Raw genomic sequence first — 16,824 nt, forward strand, 5'->3', positions numbered from 1 at the left:
TCATTGCCATGTTGGAGGTCCTATTGAATGAGTAATTTATTATGTATAAATTAGAAAATTTAACATGAAACAAGATATACCTCTTCGTGTTTTTAAGATATTTAAACACGGAAGAATCTGGGATGATACTACGTCAATGCTAGTTGGTAAAAGCACACTTCTGCACACACATCCTCTCTTCACATATCCAGCTAAATGGACAAATCGCGATTGTCTCAATCCGTGGGTAAACTTTTCTACTGTACTGTAATAATAATTCCAAGGGCTATATAACTGTACCTCAAACATGATGTACATATCGGATATACTCCGAAACAGGGTGGCAGTACAGAAAACATAATGGCGTTTGCAACCCGAAGCGACCTGGTGCACGCAGCAAAAGTGTATGCTCGATCAGCAGGGTTCAAATCCATGTCAAATTATTCTGACCCAGCTTTCTAGTGGTTCCCATAAAACACTTCATGTGAATGCTGGGACGTTCTAGGCAGAAACTGATTACGTTGTAACTTCATTCCTGCATTCAATTCGCATCTGCAACCTTAACGCCAGTTGAAGAAGTAGTTTTTACATCCATTCTTGAGTAGCGTGTGAATAACAAACGCAGCAGATTTACACTTGTAGGTCTTGAGTCATAAATAAGTGAAAATTAAGATACGTTTTCATTATATGAACCCAATTTATAATTTCAAGATTATAGATAGTAGAATCTATATCAAAAGGAAATGTGTATGATGAGACAAGCGTTTAAAAGTCACTTCAGGCAGTTCGATGTTACGAAGTGGCCACCAGTTTCAGTATATGCTGTATGCAATTTCTTTTGCTTCTCACTGTTTCATTCCTGGACTTAACGTCTTCAGAAAGAGCCAGTACGAACTAAAACATCGAGTAGAGCTGGAATTCCAAAATCCTTCGTGACGAACTTAGTAGTTGCAAATGAGGCATGTAAACTAACAACTAATTGTTAGATATGAACCTTCATGTATACCACTAGCTGAGTCCTTTCCTTCACTGATAAACAAAAGAGACAATGATCATAATCTTGTTTCAATTTCTGCTCTCCTCAAGATGTTCTTTTAATACACATTTTATGTAAAAATTGTTAAGGTTTAAATTGGAAGCCCTTCGTCTCACTTGGATGCCTACATTATGGTAGATTCTGAGGGGAACACATTGGACGCAGCAAATTTTGAGCCCAAATTTCGAATGTATGTGGATGACAGTTTTCTAGTATGACCTCCGATGAGGACAAAATTCTTCAATTGTTACTTATTCTGATTTGACTTCATGTGGAGCTCCGATTTATTAGGGAACTGAAAAGAATGGAAGGATATTTCTGTTTGGTATCTTGGTTCACCGTAATACTGATGACAATCTCAGACAGGGTACCTTTCACATCCCTATACATACGAGTCTACACGTGCTGCCGGGCTACTGTAATCCATCTGCGCAGCCCAATAGTGTCCTGAATACACCGTTACACACGGCCCATATGACTGCTGATGAGGATCATCTCCAGGGAGAACTTGAACAATTCTAAAGGGTCCTTGACGATAATGTCTGTCCACTATGGAAGATCAGCAAGGCTTTGCAGTTCAAACCGAAGATGAGTATGAGCTGAAGAGGAAGCAAAGAAGAGTAGGGTTTGAAGTCCCGTGGACACTGAGGTCGTCAGAGACGGAGCACAAGCTCGGACTGTTTTCAGAATGGGGAAGAAAATCAGCCACACTCCTTGAAAGGAATTTAATTGTTAGATCGTTGATGGACGTTATGTAGGTGGATGTTTGTGAGAGTGATGAGGGTTGAGGTTTCGAACCAAACCTTAGCGTGTGAGTGGAGAGGATTGATAAGGAGGAGATCACTGACAACGGGAGGAGAGATGAGTCCTTCTACAGGTGGCAATATTGGTATGTATATTGGATTGGCAAGGGCAGGTGATTAAAGGTGTGTTAAGAGAGGATGTGGAAATGTGTAGGAGTAGCATTGGAAGAATCAGTATAGGCGTGGCGGTATATGAGGATCGGAAAGTAGGTGAAATCTGTAACGTGTTAAGCATCAAATTTGCTGTTAATGTATAATATTGGCAGGTTTTCAGCACGGAAGAGATAAGTGGGGAACGTTATAAGTTATTAGTGGTTTCGTGTATAGGAGAGCAATTGGGTCTGGCAGGCTATTTGGAGGGCGTGACGTAACAGGATCTAAGAAAGCTGGAGGAGCGGAAAAACATGCTAGATTTCTATAGCCAATCAGGGATTTACAGGTAAGGACGACTGTTAAGGACTCCATCCCAATATCCGACAGTTTAGTACAGTTATTAGCTTTATTCTGTTGTAAGCTTTCTGTTGAATGGTTAGTAAACTGTGTTTCCATGTTGGTGATCGATCAAATTCGAAGCATATTAATGTGTTAATTCATTTTATAGGACGATCGTAAACGGCAGTCTAAAAATAAATCCGTCATCGGCGATCACTCTATTCTCGTATGGAATACGAGAACGTCCAGGTTTTGACATTATTGTAATCCTTTTGTGATTCGATTCTCAAGGGTCACAGAAATAAATTTGACGAGTTATTTAATTAGTCGCGATGATCGTTTAAACATTGAGAAAATGTGGGATGCGGCGTTGGAAATATATATCACTCATGAACCGCGTGACTGTTCCCTTGCCGAACAGACTTTGTGACACATCTTTCACAGAGAGCGTCACGGCAGCATATGTGTGTGCCACCCGTGAATACAATAGGATTTACTGCGTCGTGATTATCTGCGTACTCATCCGCGATTGGGTCGCCCTACCGGAATATGAGGACGGGAGCGCTTTACAGTCATTCTTTATGGTTCGCTCGGAAGAAGAATAAACATTTCAAACCCGAAATATTAGCAACCGATAAATGTTGGTCACTCCTGACTGCCCCTGATTTGCTGGACCATTACTGGATAGTACGAATTTCGATAACATATGTTTAAATTTTCTTATGTTCACAGCATATAAGTAACTAATCATGAAGAATATTAGAATTGTAAATACTCTTCAAGAAATATCAAGTTTTTGCAATGACTCACATTCACTATTCTGTCAAATTTCGATGAGAATAGTGTGGATCCTCTACCTCACGGAGACCAACTTTATGAAGTTGTGACATTTAAAGTTATCTGCATTCATATTTCATTCGATGGCAACTGGATACACTATTTTCCAGATATAACCTACCATCGGCACAAAAAATTCTCCTCTTACTACACGTGACCCTATCTTACATTTGTAATGAAGTTTCAGACTTACGGGAAAAGTGTTAGAAATCTATAACTCACTATAATGTTCATAAGTAGTCCCACGCTTCCACGAATCGGCCAAAAATATCATTTTAATCTTGGAAAACGAGAATCTATCTCCTCTCATCAACCAATTTCGCGTTTTCTGAAATGTCTGTAAGGCAATTGGTTGACATAAATCGATCGTCAAAATATTAAAACAAGAATAAAGTGTTCAGTGTGTAAATTGTATACGGAATTATCCTGCGACAGTATCAGTGTTTCGGAAGGGCGTGTTCATGTCACAAATGTGCAACATGTCATTTAAGTGTTTACAGATGTCGACAGCTGACACTCCGTCTTACATTAGATCATTTATAATGTACAACGCGTTCCATATTTATTGATAATAAGGGACAACGCTGACGTATTTAACTATACGTATCACAGCCCGAGAACACAAACGTACCACTATAGTGAACTGTCGCACTTTGCGACACGTATTACATGTTTCCGTTTCCATACTTACATGTACAGCATAGTCTTCTTTATTATTGCGTACGTATTGCAGTAGTTAGTAGAAAAACACCAGGCGTAATAATCAGCTGTAAGGTAACTTTGTCGGAAACCTTAAAAGCATTAATGGGTGTATGAATAAAAGAAACTGTTAGCTCACGAATACATATTTCTCAATTTATAACCCTGATCCTTCCACGTTGTGATTACCGCTCCTTACTGCTTTGTCAGCACGTGGTATCTCAACCTGGAGACCTACTATCGGATTTCTGAAATAATAATCCAGAAGATAGTAGGGGTTGTAACTGTCATAAATGTAACCGTATTCAACTTGACAGATAATTCGTCAAATTTTAGTTTAGAATAATACACAGAATAATGGAAAAGAAAACTGAGGAGATGATACAATTTTCTTGGCTCTAGAAGAAGTGGTAGGACCAGAGGAGCACATGACACTGCGATTCAAATTAAAACCAGACAAGTTAAATCAGTAACTCCTCACAAAATTTACTCGCGTAGGAAAGGCGTCTGCCAATACAAATTGTTTGAAATCCTCAGAAAAATGGGTGTGCGCTACATGGATGGATGCGTGATATAGGAGGAGACTTCCAAAAATAAATTACACATTATTATGGCAGGTTGAGTAGCTTTTGTTGAATGCTGCAGTACACTTAAAACTGACACAGAGTCAACACACTGTTTTTGGACATAGTTAAAAATTCTCCGTTATCAATGGTCGGAACTTTCCATCAATTATTCAGTTTCACGCCGCTAAAGATCCACTTCTTGGTCCCTAAGTCATTCTAGAACCGGTACTCAACGTCCACATTGCTGAAAAATCTCTTTGCCCCCAGACGTTCTTTCAGATTACTGGGAAGATATAAATCGGAAGATCTGTACTTCCAGATCCGTATCACCCACGTCTGTGCGATCTTGGTCATATTGTTGGCACCAATTGACTACCACTGCATGCGACACTGCATCTGGCCCAAGCACGAAATCATTGTATTCGAACGGTATTAGAAATGAGATTATGTCTCAGAGTGTGAAATTTATTTCGGTGCGTTAGTTATATGTGAAATTTTCGATTTTGTAAAAGTCACTTAAGACTTTTTTTTGGTAGCCATTTGAAAGGGCACACGGTCAACGCGAGAACAGTTTTAAGGGTCCCCACCAGTTGTACCCCTGGGCGTGTTACTCCTGGTGCCTTCGCACAATTATCTCCTGCTAACAGCCAAATCCTTGGTGGGACGCATGTTCAAGTCGGGGATAGAGGCGACCTGGTCTTTCTATTGTTTTACACCGGTGCTGAGGTCCTCTGTCGTCGCTGATCACTTTCCAGTGGAACCAAACGTCTTCGACTTAGACTGTGCCGGATGTTACAGTTTAAACACCACCTATCCCAGTGAGGTACACGGCTATCACGAATTAGTCAAGCTGTGAGGAGCTATGTCTGCCACACTTCGGTGGCATCCCCACTGACGCCGCAGCATGTGGTTGTGAAGGTATACTGAACTGACTCCCGAGCCCACAATTGCTGACCACGCCACATTACGCTCCAGCAGCCACTGACATCATCGAGGGGCAATAACCTCCTGCCTTCTGTAACCCCGACTCTGTACTAAAATGAATAAAGAACTACTGTGAACAGAAATGTTTCAATAATGGCCGCGCGGGGTAGCCGCGCGGTTTGAGACACCTTGCACGGTATGTGTGGCTCCCCCGTTTTGAGGTTCGAGACCTCCATCGGGCATAGCTTAAGTTAGTTTAAGTTAGATAAAGTAGTGTGTAGGCTTAGGGACCGATGACCTCAGCAGTTTGGTCCCATAAGACCTTACCACAAATTTCCAACATTTCAGTAATGGCTCGCCAAGAGATTCTAGCTACCACCTCCTCTAAAGTTACGTCCCAGTGAGGAAGTGGTTCCTCCTCCTGGTCTATGAGTGAGCGATTCCACTAACGCTCTTGACCCACACAATAATGTAAGATTCTCTCATGACACTGTTATCCATCAAGAATAAAACAATCTGCTGAATGGAATGAACAGTGAGATGAGTACAGAATATGGATTGAGAAGAATTTGCGTTAAGCATTTCTCAACATTTTCTTTGCCTTTTTATGTTAGCAGTCTTGGTATACAACTAACGTTGCAATACCTTAGAGATTCGTAGGCAGTTTCACATGCTTAACAGCTGCTTATGTTGAACTCATTTGCAATATCATCAACTAGGGTACAACGGTCATGACGCATCATTCACGCAGCTGTCACGCTTTTGATGTAGTTTTTGAACTGGATGGTCTTCCTTAATGCTCTTTGTAGCTGAGAAATACGTGACGTTCTACGTATAATCTCCACACCTTGGTCTGTTTGAAGGGTAGCTTTTTCCCTCCTACATTCATACGGACCACTCAAAACTTGCAATAAAATCCCTTGACGAAAAAAAACGGTGTTCAAAGGACTAACGCAGCTAATGTATAACAACAGTAAAACATGCCACTATTGAGTCAGCACTACCATCACATGGAGCAGACCTATAACTGATTTTACTTATTGTGAAATCTAGTGATTTAATCCTCACAAGACCATCGGGTGAGGGAGGGAAATTATCGTTTAAAATTAACACGAAAATTTTCTTTAGAGGTAAATGACACTTCCCCGATGAATGTTATATTCAATATTCAGAACTGAACAAGTCGTTCGCTTTTCTAGGAAGGGACAGCAGCAATAGTTTGCTGTCGCCTGCTCCATGTGTTCCGTGCTTTTTAAGCGGCCATCTCAGTTATTTATGCGCTGCCTTCATTTTTTGGTGCTACAGCGATAGATTATTTACTTCTTAAATTATTAGCGATAGTGGCGTAACTGACTAACACGACAATCAGAGACTCGCTAGCTATAGGCTCTACAGTTGTCTCTCCGCTTCCATACCACCTGAGAAAGTACGGGCTAAATTACACTCCTGGAAATTGAAATAAGAACACCGTGAATTCATTGTCCCAGGAAGGGGAAAATTTATTGACACATTCCTGGGGTCAGATACATCACATGATCACACTGACAGAACCACAGGCACATAGACACAGGCAACAGAGCATGCACAATGTCGGCACTAGTACAGTGTATATCCACCTTTCGCAGCAATGCAGGCTGCTAGTCTCCCATGGAGACGATCGTAGAGATGCTGGATGTAGTCCTGTGGAACGGCTTGCCATGCCATTTCCACCTGGCGCCTCAGTTGGACCAGCGTTCGTGCTGGACGTGCAGACCGCGTGAGACGACGCTTCATCCAGTCCCAAACATGCTCAATGGGGGACAGATCCGGAGATCTTGCTGGCCAGGGTAGTTGACTTACACCTTCTAGAGCACGTTGGGTGGCACGGGATACATGCGGACGTGCATTGTCCTGTTGGAACAGCAAGTTCCCTTGCCGGTCTAGGAATGGTAGAACGATGGGTTCGATGACGGTTTGGATGTACCGTGCACTATTCAGTGTCCCCTCGACGATCACCAGTGGTGTATGGCCAGTGTAGGAGATCGCTCCCCACACCATGATGCCGGGTGTTGGCCCTGTGTGCCTCGGTCGTATGCAGTCCTGATTGTGGCACTCACCTGCACGGCGCCAAACACGCATACGACCATCATTGGCACCAAGGCAGAAGCGACTCTCATCGCTGAAGACGACACGTCTCCATTCGTCCCTCCATTCACGCCTGTCGCGACACCACTGGAGGCGGGCTGCACGATGTTGGGGCGTGAGCGGAAGACGGCCTAACGGTGTGCGGGACCGTAGCCCAGCTTCATGGAGACGGTTGCGAATGGTCCTCGCCGATACCCCAGGAGCAACAGTATCCCTAATTTGCTGGGAAGTGGCGGTGCGGTCCCCTACGGCACTGCGTAGGATCCTACGGTCTTGGCGTGCATCCGTGCGTCGCTGCGGTCCGGTCCCAGGTCGACGGGCACGTGCACCTTCCGCCGACCACTGGCGACAACATCGATGTAGTGTGTACACCTCACGCCCCACGTGTTGAGCAATTCGGCGGTACGTCCACCCGGCGTCCCGCATGCCCACTGTACGCCCTCGCTCAAAGTCCGTCAACTGCACATACGGTTCACGTCCACTGCTACCAGTGTTAAAGACTGCGATGGAGCTCCGTATGCCACGGCAAACTGGCTGACACTGACGGCTGCGGTGCACAAATGCTGCGCAGATAGCGCCATTCGCCGGCAACACCGCGGTTCCTGGTGTGTCCGCTGTGCCGTGCGTGTGATCATTGCTTGTACAGCCCTCTCGCAGTGTCCGGAGCAAGTATGGTGGGTCTGACACACCGGTGTCAATGTGTTCTTTTTTCCATTTCCAGGAGTGTCTTTTGTGCACACTGCACCTCAATCAAGATGGCTGAAAGGGAATTTAGGCACCCTCATTTCCCCGATTACGAGCCCTATTTCATCACTACTCTACCAGTCTCGCCGATTTCAAAGTTTTATTTGATTTTCTCGTTGTTCTAGGAAGCACACACTACTTCGCAATTCCCGAGATTTTCTTAAGCAATCTCCAGGTTCATTTAAAATCGCTGTATTCTGGGTAAAGCAGTGAACACAAGTTTATCCTGAGTCAGATTACATGCAGTGGTAGTAGAGAGATAACATTTTCAGAGTGTTAGCTGGAAAAAATACGCAAGTTTCTCCGAAAGCCAATAAGGCTGGAAACGGAAGCCGAGAGGCTTCCTAATTGCATGGCCGTGCAGGAGCTCACCTTATCCGGTTACCTCACTTCCCCATTAGGGCTACAGTCCACACTCGTGCTAGTTGCTTTCCTAAGCCGTAATACTGTCGCAGTGCGTAAAACTGTCCTGGGAAAAGATCAGGACAACACACAGTGGCTCCTCCAGAATAAATACTATGGCCAGGGAAACGCGATTCCTTACGAATGCAATTAGATTATGAAAAACATTCGTATTTCAGAATAATTTTTATTCCTGATTGACAACGAGGCACTAAATATAGTTAGAGGAGTATATTTTCGTCGTAACTGCCGTCTGCTTCACGTCTGCTGTGCAGCGAGCTACCTTAATTTAAGTATTAACTGTATTTTTCTTACTTGTCACTTCTTCTTCCGTGTGTATTTGCTTTTAGGAAGCTTTAATTGTCGGGTGCTATTAATAGTGTTCCATAGATTTCGTGTTTGTTTTGAATACAGTCAGAGAGAGAGTCCCTTTAGTCAGCCATAGTCAGTGTCAGTGTCGTCGTAACTGCCGTCTGCTTCACGTCTGCTGTGCAGCGAGCTACCTTAATTTAAATATTAACGGTATTTTTCTTACTTGTCACTTCTTCTTCCGTGTGTATTTGTTTTTAGGAAGCTTTAATTGTCGGGTGCTATTAATAGTGTTCCATAGATTTCGTGTTTGTTTTGAATACAGTCAGAGAGAGTCCCTTTAGTCAACCATAGTGCCAGTAGTGCTAGTGTTTGTTTTCAATACAGTCCAGAGACAGGTAGTGCTATTTTCATTGTTTTCTGAAAGAAGTGGCTAGCAACCACAGTTTAGTGAATAAACAGCCGCCTTTAGTGAATTAGCATTCTAGTTAAAGGTTGATTAACTCTCTTCAGTAAATTGATTCCTTAGGATGGATAGGATGTGTGACTGCTGTGTACGGACGCAGGAGGAGCTGGCCACTGTTCGCGAACAGCTGAGCGTGTTGATGGCCGCGGTCAGCAGTCTTCAGGCTGCTGCCTCGGAGTGTAGCGGCAGTGGGGAGTCTGGTGCGTCGCAAGGTACACCCCAGGTGTTACATGCTTCTGCCACTGTCTCTGCTGTCGAGACATCTTCGCGGGTACCGGGCGCGGTTGGGCCACCCTCTCCCCAAGGGGAGTGGCGGGTTCAGCGGCGTTCGCGGCGCACGAGGCGGAGAGTCAATGTGGAGGCTGGCCGTGTGGCGTCGCCCGCTCTGCCTGTGAGTGGACATGTGGCTGCTCCTTCAGCAAGGTCCGAGCAGGCACACGGGGGGAGGGGTTTATTAGTTATTGGGAGCTCCAACGTTAGGCCGGTGATGGAGCCCCTTAGGGAAATAGTGGGAAGGTCGGGGAAGAAGGCCAGTGTTCACTCTGTCTGCTTGCCGGGGGGTCTCATCCGAGATGTGGAGGAGGCCCTACCGGCGGCGATAGAGAGCACTGGGTGCACCCGACTGCAAATTGTTGCTCATGTCGGCACCAATGACTCCTGCCGTCTGGGTTCAGCGGTCATCCTCAGTTCGTACAGGCGGTTGGCGGAATTGGTGAAGGAGGAAAGCCTCGCTCGCGGGGTGGAATCAGAGCTAACTATTTGTAGTATCGTTCCCAGAACCGATCGCGGTCCTCTGTTTTGGAGCTGAGTGGAAGGCTTAAACCAGAGGCTCAGACGATTCTGCGGAGATCTCGGGTGCCAATTTCTCGACCGCCGCTATCGGGTGGAGAAATGTAGGGTCCACCTGAATAGGTCAGGCGTGCACTACACGCCGGAAGCGGCTACAAGGGTAGCGGAGTACGTGTGGAGTGCACATGGGGGTTTTTTAGGTTAGAGAATCCCCTCCCTAGGCCCGACAAGACGCCTCCTGAGACGCGGCAAGGTAGGAGTAGGCAAAATGCAACAGGGAATAACAATATTAATGTGCTAATAGTAAACTGCAGGAGCGTCTATAGAAAGGTCCCAGAACTGCTCTCATTAATAAACGGTCACAACGCCCATATAGTACTAGGGACGGAAAATTGGCTGAAACCAGACGTAAACAGTAATCAACTGGTAAACTCAGATTGGAATGTATACCGCAGAGACAGGCTGAACAGTGAAGGGGGAGGCGTGTTTATAGCGATAAGAAGTGCAATAGTATCGAAGGAAATTGACGGAGATCCGAAATGTGAAATGATTTGTGTGAAGGTCACGGTTAAAGCAGGCTCAGACATGGTAATTAGATGTCTCTATAGGCCCCCTGGCTCAGCAGCTGTTGTGGCTGAGCACCTGAAGGATAATTTGGAAAATATTTCGAGTAGATTTCCCCACCATGTTATAGTTCTGGGTGGAGATTTCAATTTGCCGGATATAGACTGGGAGACTCAAACGTTCATAACGGGTGGCAGGGACCAAGAATCCAGTGAAATTTTTTTAAGTGCTTTATCTGAAAACTACCTTGAGCAGTTAAAGAGAGAACCGACTCGGAGCGATAACATATTAGACCTTCTGGTGACAAACAGACCCGAACTATTTGAAAAAGTTAACGCAGAACAGGGAATCAGCGATCATAAAGCGGTTACGGCATCGATGATTTCAGCCGTAAATAGGAATATTAAAAGGGGTAGGAAGATTTTTCTGTTTAGAAAAAGTGACAAAAAGCAGATTTCAGAGCACCTGTTGGCTCAACACAAAAGTTTTGTCTCAAGTACAGATAGTGTTGAGGATCAGTGGACAAAGTTCAAAACCGTCGTACATAATGCGTTAGATGAGTATGTGCCAAGGAAGATCGTAAGAGATGGAAAAGAGCCACCGTGGTACAACAACCGAGTTAGAAAACTGCTGCGGAAGCAAAGGGAACTTCACAGCAAACATAAACATAGCCAAAGCCTTGCAGACAAACAAAAATTACGCGAAGCGAAATGTAGTGTGACGAGGGCTATGCGAGAGGCGTTCAATGAATTCGAAAGTAAAGTTCTATGTACTGACTTGGCAGAAAATCCTAAGAAATATTGGTCTTATGTCAAAGCGGTAGGTGGATCAAAACAAAATGTCCAGACACTCTGTGACCAAAATGGTACTGAAACAGAGGATGACAGACTAAAGGCCGAAATACTAAATGTCTTTTTCCAAAGTTGTTTCACAGAGGAAGATTGCATTGTAGTTCCTTCTCTAGATTGTCGCACAGATGACAAAATGGTAGATATCGAAATAGACGACAGAGGGATAGAGAAACAATTAAAATCGCTCAAAAGAGGAAAGGCCTCTGGACCTGATGGGATACCAGTTCAATTTTACACAGAGTACGCGAAGGAACTTGCCCCCCTTCTTGCAGCGGTGTACCGTAGGTCTCTAGAAGAGCGTAGCGTTCCAAAGGATTGGAAAAGGGCACAGGAAAAGAGCAGAGGTCATCCCTGTTTTCAAGATGGGACGTCGAAAAGATGTGCAGAACTGTAGACCTATATCTCTAACGTCGATCAGTTGTAGAATTTTGGAACACGTATTATGTTCGAGTATAATGACTTTTCTGGGTTTCGAAAAAGACGGTCATGTGAAACCCAGCTCGCGCTATTCGTCCGCGAGACTCAGAGGGCCATAGAGATGGTTTCCCAGGTAGGTGCCGTGTTTCTTGACTTCCGCAAGGCGTTCGATACAGTTCCCCACAGTCGTTTAATGAACAAAGTAAGGGCATATGGACTATCAGACCAGTTGTGTGATTGGATTGAGGAGTTCCTAGATAACAGAACGCAGCATGGCATTCTCAATGGAGAGAAGTCCTCCGAAGTAAGAGTGATTTCAGGTGTGCCGCAGGGGAGTGTCATTTGACCGTTACTATTCACAATATACATAAATGACCTTGTGGATGATATCGAAAATTCACTGAGGCTTTTTGCAGATGATGCTGTGGTGTATCGAGAGGTTGTAACAATCGAAAATTGTACTGAAATGCAGAAGGATCTGCAGCGAATTGACGCATGGTGCAGGGAATGGCAATTGAATCTCAATGTAGACAAGTGTAATGTGCTGCGAATACATAGAAAGAAAGATCCCTTATCATTTAGCTACAAAATAACAGGTCAGTAACTGGAAGCAGTTATTTCCATAAATTATCTGGGAGTACGCATTAGGAGTGATTTAAAATGGAATGATCATATAAAGTTGATCGTTGGTAAAACAGATGCCAGACTGAGATTCATTGGAAGAATCCTAAGGAAATGCAATCCGAAAACAAAGGAAGTAGGTTACAGTACGCTTGTTCGCCCACTGCTTGAATATTGCTCGGCAGTGTGGGATCCGTACCAGATAGGGTTGACAGAAGAGATAGAGAAGATCCAACGGAGAGCAGCGCGCCTCATTACAGGATCATTTAGTAATCGCGAAAGCGTTACGGAGATGACAGATAAACTCCAGTGGAAGACTCTGCAGGAGAGACGCTCAGTAGCTCGGTACGGGCTTTTGTCAAAGTTTCGAGAACATACCTTCACCGAAGAGTCAAGCAGTATATTGCTCTCTCCTACGTATATCTCGCGAAGAGACCATGAGAATAAAATCAGAGAGATTAGAGCCCACACAGAAGCATACCGACAATCCTTCTTTCCACGAACAATACGAGACTGGAATAGAAGGGAGAACCGATAGAGGTACTCAAGGTACCCTCCGCCACACACCGTCAGGTGGCTTGCGGAGTATGGATGTAGATGTAGATGTAGATGTAGATGTAAGTGTTGTGGACTAAACTGTATTATTTGCTCGCGTATGATATATGATGCCAGTTTCCACAAATGGTTCAAATGGCTCTGGGCACTATGGGACTTAACTGCTGAGTCCATCAGTCCCCTAGAACTTAGATTTACTTAAACCTAACTACCCTAAGGACATCACACACATCCATGCCCGAGGCAGGATTCGAACCTGCGACCGTAGCAGTCGCGCGGTTCCAGATAGTAGCTCCTAGAACCGCTCGGCCACCCTGGCCGGCCCAGTTTCCACATTTCATACTTCAGCTGGTATTGAGTCAATGTTCTCACTTCGAAAAAATCATTTCTAATTACTAATGACTGAATATAATATTGAATTTTGTTGACTGATAACTGCTCATTCTGATTGCTCTCGCTGTAATAGCGGCATCTGAGAACAGGTATTAAGACTCCGAAGTATCACCAGCATGAATGGCGGTCCTCCTTGGGCACTCTCCTTCTGCTATTGAGCGAGATGGCGCATTTGGGAGGGCCGTGGTGCAAATCCCCGTGTAGGCTTCTGTTTCTGCAATTTCGACTATTTCCGTGAATCGTGGAACATATTTTCTTAGAGGGATCATTTATTTATTTAACCGGATATGATCAGCGCTATTAGGCCATCTCCTACACAGGACCAGGGTTTCACACATATAGTACCTTTTTACATCATAGTTACCCAAGAAATAGAATTTTAATATAATAATAATAGATTTATTGCAGCCAAACTGGCCATTTAGTGCGTGAAGTATAGGAATTATTCTCTATTCAATATTATTATTCTTATTCACCACAGAATTTCACCAGCGATTTTGTTTTCTTCCTAGAGGTTAACACGTCGTATCTCTCACAAAGGTTGCCGCACCTCGCACATATACAGCTCGTGTTGGGCTCGTGAAAACTCTGGGTGATTCACATTTTGTGGTGAAATCCATGCACGGAGAGTCTTGTCAATACGTGGCGGAGTTTGTATCCTGCCTGCGTCCATTCACGGTTTGTCATGGCATCTGTAACACAGAAATCCTTCCATATCTTGCGTTTCTTCTCATGTAATTCCGTCAGTATGTCCTGGTGGGCTGTCGTCACTGGTAGTAAGTACTTCAGTCACATCTCTTCTGTGAAGAAGGGCCCCCTGGCCAATTCATTCACAAGCCGCGAGAGTGTGTATTTGGAGAGACATAGCACCCTTTTTAATTAAGTAGCCTTCAGCTTCTCTATTTTTTTCGTGATCTGTCCAGATGAAACCATATGTTTTGAAATTCTGAAATTCCAACAGGCTCTGAGTTCAAACAGTGGTAGGGCTGTTTCCAGGGAGAGTTTGCCTATCGACTTGATATCATTTATGGCTCTCGTTGCGGCGCCGGCTCCGTAGTTTATGTGGCGTGTGAATAATGTTCCCTGTGACTGAAGGGTAACTCCTAGGTACGTGAAACTGGTGTCTGACTTTAGTGGCGTCTCTCCAATGTAGAAACTGCCGGGTCTTCCTCTTCTTCTGAAGGTCCTGGAGACTGTCCTCTCTTCATTAAAGGATAGGTCATTTTTTCATGCCCAGTACACTAACTGGCTATAGGTTTTCTGTAGATCATCCTCAGAAATTGAGGTTAATGCCATGTCGTCTGCATACATGAGCAGATATATATTGTCAGCTTTTATTGTCTCATTGATGTCTGCCGTAGCTACGATGAAGAGTAAGGGGCTAAGGGGCTCAGTGGGTGACCTTGAAACATGCTGTTTGCAGTATCAGGCTGGACTTATCTATACCATCATGTATTTCCACCCAGTTGTTAGTGAGAATATCTCTAATGATTGGCAACAGGTAATGTCTTAAACCTAAGGTGGTTTCCAGTCTCTTCATTGGAATGTATTTATTGATTGTGTCGAACGCCTTGGTGTAGTCTATGAAAATTGCATGAATCCATTTTAATATGACAAATAATATTGAACTAACTTCAGTGGGTATAGAGGTAACGCGAGTAAATAATACTGATTATGAACTAATGAAGTCAATAGCCGAAGTAGTCGTGCTAATGCTTCTGATGCCACTAGCAGTGATAATAGTTGTAATGATAATAATAAAAATAATGACAATAACAACAGTACTTGTACGGCAGACATTTACAATTGTACAAAATAAATATTTTCCGATATAGCGAGTTCTGTGGAGAGAAAATTTAAGGAGACTGGAGCTGCTAGGGATAAAGGGAAATGAGAAAGATTTGGTTGGAAAGAAAGATATACAAGGGTAACGAATGCGTACAGGGCTACGGTATGATGCTTTTAGTACATGTGTCATTCACTGTCTTCTGAAACTGCAAAGGTTATTCACTTCCCTAATATAACGCGGGTGGTTATTGTAAAGTTGGGTTCCTGCTAATGAGAAGGACTTAGAGAAAGTTGCTTAACGATGGAGTTGTATAGAAAAGGTTTTGCTCTGATGAGAATTGATGTTTGTGTCATGTGGAGCATTAAAGTAGAGGAGGGATGTGATGAACATTGCACGTTGACAAGACCATGGAGAAGACAGAGAGTACGGAAATCTCAGCGCTGGTCTTCACTCAGCCTGGATAGCTGTGCATACGGTGGTGATATACGATAAAAGTTTCGAACATCACAGATACAGCGAACACAGGCATTCGTAAAAAGTTCCCGGCGGCTGAGAATAACCATGCAGGACAGCATCACTGTAATAAAAAAAAATATTGGAAATAAACTCTGAGCTTGCTTGCTTTTATCTTATTATGTTCTGGTCCTATTAATCTAGGAATAAGACACCGCCTGTATGGCAAAAAGGATACAAAGCCCAATCCGAAATTGGAAACTTGCTACCTACGAAGCGTTCGCATACTCTGGATAGATGCAAAGAAGCTTTCACAAAATCTTGAAAAGATACATGCATCTGGGAAAAAGGAGAAAAACTGTCTTCACCGATCGATGGCACAGTGCAGTCTATAGTACAAAAAACAGTTACATTCTAAGCGGAAGACAGTAAGCATTTGAAAAGATTGCTATGGACAGTACGTTATTGCTAAACTACATTGAAAGGATTCGTTAAAGAACAAACCATGACAAATTGTACTCTGTTGCTAAAGGTCAACTAGTTCTCAGCTGTATCTGCAGACGAAAGTAATTTCGAGTACATAAACTATTCACAATTTTTAAATGAAGATAAGAAGAGCAGCAGCCGCTACCTGTGTAGACAAAGAAACTTTTTGTTCTCTGAGATAAAACTTCGCCAGTATGTTATATATGTTCATTTATGTGTCTGAGATACCGACTGTGAGATATAGGTTTAGTTTTGTGTGAGCGGAGAATCTAAATACGTGCTGATGTAAAATAAAATCACCTCATCCTGAAGGGTAAGAGAATGAAGTATTTGGGTTTAGTGGGTTTCTTTGATTTAATATTATTTAGAGACTTATGTTCTCAAACGAGTAAACATGTTAGAGTCAACTGTGGTTGACATCAATGTAGTAGTGAGTCTGCGCTTGAGCACTGATAGCCATTTAGCGAGGGATGAAATACGTATGGTCAGCGACTTTCTGTCGTGGCAATATAAACAGTGAAATTTGTGTCGAGGTATTTACTGTGTTTTATTTCACACCCTAAGGGGAGATGTAAGGAAGATAAC

Source organism: Schistocerca cancellata, chromosome 5 (genome assembly GCF_023864275.1).
Source record: "Schistocerca cancellata isolate TAMUIC-IGC-003103 chromosome 5, iqSchCanc2.1, whole genome shotgun sequence".
Classification (NCBI taxonomy): domain Eukaryota; kingdom Metazoa; phylum Arthropoda; class Insecta; order Orthoptera; family Acrididae; genus Schistocerca; species Schistocerca cancellata.